General features: G+C 37.9%; 1 pseudogene across 1 annotated transcript; it reads left to right on the forward strand.

Moving 5' to 3' along the window:
- Nucleotides 1-4,576: 4,576 nt before the first annotated feature.
- Nucleotides 4,577-6,813, forward strand: LOC149840208 (uncharacterized; annotated as a pseudogene). Its single transcript, XR_016431678.1, has 4 exons — nt 4,577-4,936; nt 5,158-5,236; nt 6,164-6,232; nt 6,706-6,813. The product of XR_016431678.1 is annotated as an uncharacterized LOC149840208 (transcript).
- Nucleotides 6,814-6,867: the final 54 nt, after the last annotated feature.

Consider the following 6,867-nt stretch of genomic DNA (forward strand, 5'->3'; position numbering starts at 1 on the left):
TAGAGTAATCATCTATAAATGTGATGAAATATGATTTTCTTTCATGTGTTTTTATAGTTAAAGGTCCACAAATATCTGTGTGTACCAGAACTAACAAATCACATGACCTACTTCTCTTAAGGAAAGGTTTTCTTGTCATTTTCTTTGATATGCATGGTTCATATTTTTCATATTCTATATTTGTAAGAGAAGGTAATAATCTCATGCAAATTATTCTTTTTATTTTATTAACATTTACATGCCCTAACCTTAAATGCCATAAATATGTATCTACATTAAATACACAATCAACATAATCAGAAATATTCATTGCATTACTTGTAAAAGGAGTTACATTAAGACAAAAAAGACCATTGTCAGCATCATAGCGACCCCTGAGCTTCATGTTTCCATCTTTCCCAACAGTGACCTTGTCACTCTGAAAGCGAATTTTGAAGCCTTTTTTAGCAAAATTTCTCACTGCTAAAAGATTTCTTCGTATGGAAGGTACATAAAGTACATTTGTTAGTAGGAGACTGGTCCCTTCTACCTGAAGCCTATAGGTCCTTATCCCGATTACATCAGTATAGGTGTTATTTTTCATATACACCTTATGACCTTCAGGCTTCAACTCTTTTATTTCTATAAGTCATTTCTTTGTCTTGGACACATATCGCGTCACCCCTGAATCTATCCACCACCCTGGGAGATCACTATCTGAAATCAATGATTCAGATATAGTGCACACTAATTCTCGTTCTCAATTTACTTGCTTTCCTGGAGTCTCTTTGTTGGTTCTATTTGGGCAATTATTCTTGAAATGCTTAACTTTTCTACAATAGAAACATGCTCCCCTGATTGCAGTCTTGGAGTTCTTGGTTTGCACTAGACGTTTCTTGTTGAATTTATTCTTCTTAAATTTTTTGAAGAACGTGCTTTTAGGCTTGAACTTATGAGAATTTGCTGATAAGGATTCTTGAGTATTCATAACTTCTCCCTTTTTGTCTTTTGACATGTGCTCTTGCTCAAGAGCTAATTGTAGAGGGAGCTCTGTTAGAGTAAGGCTTTTCTGGTTTAACCTCATGGCAATCGACACCATCTTCCATATTAGAGGAAGACTATTTAATATGGTGGAGATTTTCATGCGCTCAGGAATATCATTTTCTGCTATGGCTAAGTCCTTAGCCATTACCATTATTCGATTCACATGATCAACTACGTTATCTGACTCTTTCATCCAGCAAGAGTTGTACTGCTCTAGAAAAAGTTGAATGTGGGTTTCTGAAGTCATATCATATTTTTTCTTAACTTCTTCCATCATTCTCTTTGCAGTGTCAAAATCTTCAAATACTCGGATGAGGTCATCTTGTATAAATGTTAGAAGATCAGTTGCTCAAGCAAGTTGATCGTCTTCAATAAACTTATTATAAGTTTTCTTCTCTTTTTCAGTTGATTTATCAGTTAATGAAGATTTTGCATTATTCAATACGTATAGGGTCTTGTCATGTTTCAATAGATATTCTATTTTTCTTCTCCACGTTCTAAAATTTGTCACATTGAGTTTTTTGATTTTGGACAACTCAGCCATGACTATTCGATTTGCCATTTTTCTAATTATAAACAAATATAAGAATTAATAAAATATATTCCAACTAATATTTATAAATATAACTAGTTTTAATCCTTCTAAACTAGTTTATCATGCAATACGATCTTTAAGTATGCAAGAAACTCACAAAAATTGCTAAATTTAAGCACTTTTTGACAAAGATAAGTAACAGGTGGTTTTCTGAAACTCATAACCACTTTTCTGCACTTTTAGAAAGTATTTAAGAGATGTTTTATATAAACAAAATCAAAGAAACCTATTTCTGCAACTTTCTGAGTTTATCAAAAAGATAAACCTCTTTTCTGCAATTTTCAGAAAAGCATAAGCCTTTTTAAGCAAAAACGAAAACATAAACATCAAAAAGAAAAATTTTGAGTTAAACAGAAAGGTTTAACCCTCTTTTGTAATTTTAGAAAAGTTCATATATGGGTTTTTCTATTTTTTAAGAAAAGTAACCCCTTTTTTGAATTTGCAATAATTTAAGGTTTAATCTAAAATTTCATTTTTTTATGTAAAAGGGTTATACGGTATAACAAAAAGGGAAAAAACATATTAGGGTTTCCCCTTTTCATTTTCTCTTAACTTGCTTTGAGAAAACTGTCATTGGGTAGCGTCGAGCGACGTCGATTTTCCGACGACTCCATCTGACCTATCCAGAGATGCCCCGGTAAGCTGACCCTCTTCTTCCTCTTTTTTCTGATTTTTTGTTTTATTTGTCACTGTCGACGGACTAAGACGTTGGTCAGGCGGCATCTCACGGCATCCACCTCCAGCGACTGCACAAGGCACCCGACTTCCTGTCGGTGCCGGAGTGGACGTCACTTGCATAGTGATGACCCAACGAAGTAGCATGTACCAGCGTTGAACCGACATTCTTCTGCCAGCCATGAAGTTTTGGGTTTTTCGGCAGTGACCCTATAGAATGGAGGAAACCATTAAAACCCGATTTGGGCGTGCGCGGTTTCAACGCAGGCCAGAGTCGGTCCGACGCTAAATTTTTTTTTCACTAATCAAACACTGTGGGCTTGTGTTGCCGAATACGGCTCCACTGATTTCTGGTGATGGGTCTTAACAATCGCCATTTACCAGAATATATTATATATATTATTTGGAAAAAAACTTACCCTGATAAACCGGGTTTTCTCAAACAAAAAAATCTCACTGACCTTAATCACTTATTTTTCCTGTTTGAATTGTTTGTTTTTCTTTTCTCGATGATGCAAAAGATACCGGCATGCACACTTTCATCGATAGGGATCTGTCAAACCCGCACAACCTAGCTCTGATACCAATATTGGGAACCGACCTTGTATGGGGATGAAGGCTTCGTAGTTACGCTTGAAATCGCCAGGGAGTCCAAACTCTCAACCCTCTTCTTCTTTTATGTTATGATTTCTTGTGTATTTACTATACACCGTTTTACTTGCATTTTATAGACTATGAAGAGGGTTCAAGCTTTGGAACACAACCCCTAAGAGAAATCCCTTCATCCCTCAAGAGATACTTCTCTTGAAATGTGACTGTTGAAATGACCTCCAACCTCAAGAGACACTTCTCTTGGAATGTGATTGTTGGAATAGCTACTCGAACGACCACTTATGGTCATATGTCCTTACAGAACCCACTTTAGAATTGTTCGATTTTGATGCATAAACGAGATTTTTTTAAGGCTTTAAAATCAATGGCTTATAATCTTCATAAATATTCAAGCATTCAAAATCATATTTTTCATCAAAAATACATGATCCAATGGTTGATTCCTAGCAAATTCACCATGCCAAGAACATCCACTTGGTTGGATTTACAAGAAAAGTGTTGAAAATGCCCGTATTTTTAGTTCTTATATTCTAGTTACTCATATATATATATATATATATATATATATATATATATATATATATATATATATATATGAGAACTGAACATATTAGGCCCAATTTTCCATTCTGCCCCATAGATTTTAAGTGTTTTATTATAGATTTGAACTATTAGATGTGTTTAGCATGCTCAATTTAGTGAAAATCGACTATATATGAGAACTGAACCCTTTTTTTTTTGTAAATCCAACCATATGGATGTGCTTGGCATGGTGAATTTGCTACGAATCAGCCATTGGATCATGTATTTTTTTCCATGAAGAAATGTAATTTTTGAATATCGGATCATTCTAGAGCTCACATCCGTACAATCAGATTCAAGATTAAAATGAAACTCCGATCCTTATGAGTTGACCGTAAAAAAAAGGTTAAAGAGAGCGTCATTTTTGTTCCCATGGTGAGCCCGGTGAAAAAAGGAGAGCAGATCAAGATTTTGCATCCTGACCGATTCACAGAGACCATAAGGTCTGGTCTTTGTGGGTGGGATGAACCAATGAACGATGAAGATGTCAAATCACTTTCTTAAAGTGATTAGACAGATCACCTGATCAGCTCTCGTTAAAACGGTTTGTGAGGACCGTTACTGTGAGCAACAATTTCAACGGTGATGCCTATAGTGTTTTTTTTTTCCTCCTATTTGATAGCTAAGCTAGGCGTACTTCCCATGGAATTTGTTGCAACCTAACCATCCAACTATCTAAATGATACCCATAGTTATCGAATGCTTCTTACAACCTTGGAAACTCAATTTTAAAAAATCTTGTTTCCAATCATGAAAATAGACTTCCATGCGATGCTTTGAGAGAAGCATGCATGCTTGTGGAGCATAAAAACTGTTTACTTCTTCAATATGAAAATTGATTTTTGGTGTGGAAATTGCACTTTTTTTCCTTTTTTTTTTTTGCTAGAGGAAAAGTGTACTCCTTAAGAAAACACAGATTTTGGTTCGAACTTCGAAGACCCAAATCCGAGAAAAAAAAAGTTATCGGATTCAGTTCGAAGATCCTATCGAACCCGACCCGTTATCACCCTTGAGTCCGGTCCGCAAACAAGAGCCAGCCGAACTGGACGATATCCGATCGCTTCGCCAAACGAGACCACCACCACCGGCTATGGCGTTCCGGTTGGATTCCGTCACCGTCTCCTCACACCCTCGCCCCCAAACTCTTCCTCTCCTTATTCCCTTCTCCACGGCTGCAACGGCTCGCCGTCGGGCCGTTCTTCCGCCACCCCTTTCGAGAAAACTCCGTTGCCGGAGTCTCCCCGGAATTCCTTCCCGGAAAAACAGGCTCCGACTCTCGCGATGCTTGGAGACGGTAGTGCTCTCCCTCGCGTTCGCCGCAGCCGTTTCTGGCCACGCCTCGGCTTCCGGATTGCCCGTCCTCCTGGATCCGTCCGTAATCTCTCAGGAGCCCTCCAACGCGCTCTCCCTTACCACCTGAGCCATCCACGTCTCGAGCGTCGCAGAGTGGTGAATCTTCTTTCCCCATTATCACTTGGAGAACCTCTGTTCCTGATTTTATTACATATACCACTTTTCCGGAAAAACTGGATAAGTCGGGACGCTGATATCCCAACTTATTCTGTTTTCTTTTTTCTTTTTTTTTTTTTTGGGGGGGGGGGATAAATGGGGTGTGCCCAAATACCTACCAAGTCTTTGCGTTTAAACAAGTATTGTATTGATGCTGCTAGGGTTGCTGCCATGGCTTTGGTTTGGGAATATGGAGAGAAATCGGGGTTTGAATTGTGGAAGGGGCTTTCTTGGGCCATGGTGAGAGGGAATCTTCATCTTCTATTGCTTTCTCTTTGTCCACTTTTTTTTGGTTTAATTACCTATGCAAATTAATCCATAATGGAAAGAGGTGGTACTGAACGAAATTGAGCAAGTTGATTCAAGGAATTGGTCAGTAGAAATTAATAGAACTGAATAATGTAAAAATACTTCTACTGATTGGAAACTACCAGGAGTGCAATTGGGATTCTCTTTTATTTTTGCTTGTTTGTGTTGTCCATGATCAGTATGATGGTATGATATTATGATAATTTGGAAGCAATGCCTATTTCCAGGATTGAAACTCTGCCATTTCTTCTATCACTTTCTCCGACTTGCTATGGGACTGTTTCCTTTACCCTGGTTCAAGTTTCAGCCATTCAATTGGCTTGTTTTATATAAACAAGTTTTACTTCAATCTTTGTCTTTATCAGCTTTGCCTGTAGCAATAAACGTGGGATTTCAAGCTTCAAAAGCCAGATTATGCACATGTATTTCTTTTAAGTTTTCATTCTGAGCAGCCACCTTATCAATTAACCTTTACCAGGTGAGTTGTTGAATTTCAAGCTTTGAATACCACCCCTTATGTCATCAAACTACTCTTGCTTTCCTGCATTGACCGTGTTTATATTTGGTTCTTCCAACAATATCTGCGCCTCTCTCTCTCTCTCTCTCTCTCTCTCTCTCTCTCTCTCTCTCTCAACATCCCATTCTTTCTCAAATGTTCATCTCCAAGTCTACATGTGCAACTCCTGTCCTGCTTTGTTGGAGGTGCATAGGTCAGTTGATGTTAGTTTGTGAAGCATGCATCTGTGATTGCATTGAGATGTACAAATGAATGCTGTTGCAGAACTGCCTTGCAGGGTGATGCTTTCTTGGTTAGAATTTAATTGGTAATTCTCTAACCTTCGATCTGATAAAACGCAGGTTCCTCTTCTTGGTGGAGCGATGTGTGCATGCACCTGGCATTTCTTTTATAATTCCGAGTCGCTTGATGTAAGTCATATTTACATTCTTTGTTGTATTGAGACTTTAGTAATTTAGATCCTGATATTTATTGGAAAACTTCCATCGTCAAGCGTTTTCAGATGAACAAATATGGCATAACAGTCTCCAGGTTTGGCCCTATGTTGGTACGCATAATGCTCATGAAGATCATTTGCAAATCAAATGTGTTCCACTGTACCAAGTTACTTGTGAAAAGGGCTCAATATAAATTCCATCTTCAAGTGCACACACACACACAAGTACCGATTTGACTGCAATAACATCTCAGTGCAAATTATTTCATTGCATCAAGAAGGCAAATAGGAGGTGTGAACTGTACCTACTGTATAAAATGCAGTGATCACAATCTTTTATTAAAATGACCTGCATGAAAGTTAAAATTGAGGTTTCACATAGAAGCATAATGGCTTACTACATGGCCATATCAGCTGTTTTCATTGAACTGGAAATGTGGTGTGTAGGTACTTGTGGCACTGCAAGCGGCATTGACAGTTATTGGTAACTTGACAATGTGCATAGCTGCATTTCGTATTTATAGGTCTACTCAAGGAGGGCCAGGGGCACCATGAGTTTTCCTCAAAAGGATAGAGACAATTTTAGTCATCCTGGTCTATAATGTATGG

The sequence above is a fragment of the Nuphar pumila genome, chromosome 4, assembly GCF_984573655.1.
Source record: "Nuphar pumila chromosome 4, dmNupPumi1.hap1.1, whole genome shotgun sequence".
Classification (NCBI taxonomy): Eukaryota; Viridiplantae; Streptophyta; class Magnoliopsida; order Nymphaeales; family Nymphaeaceae; genus Nuphar; species Nuphar pumila.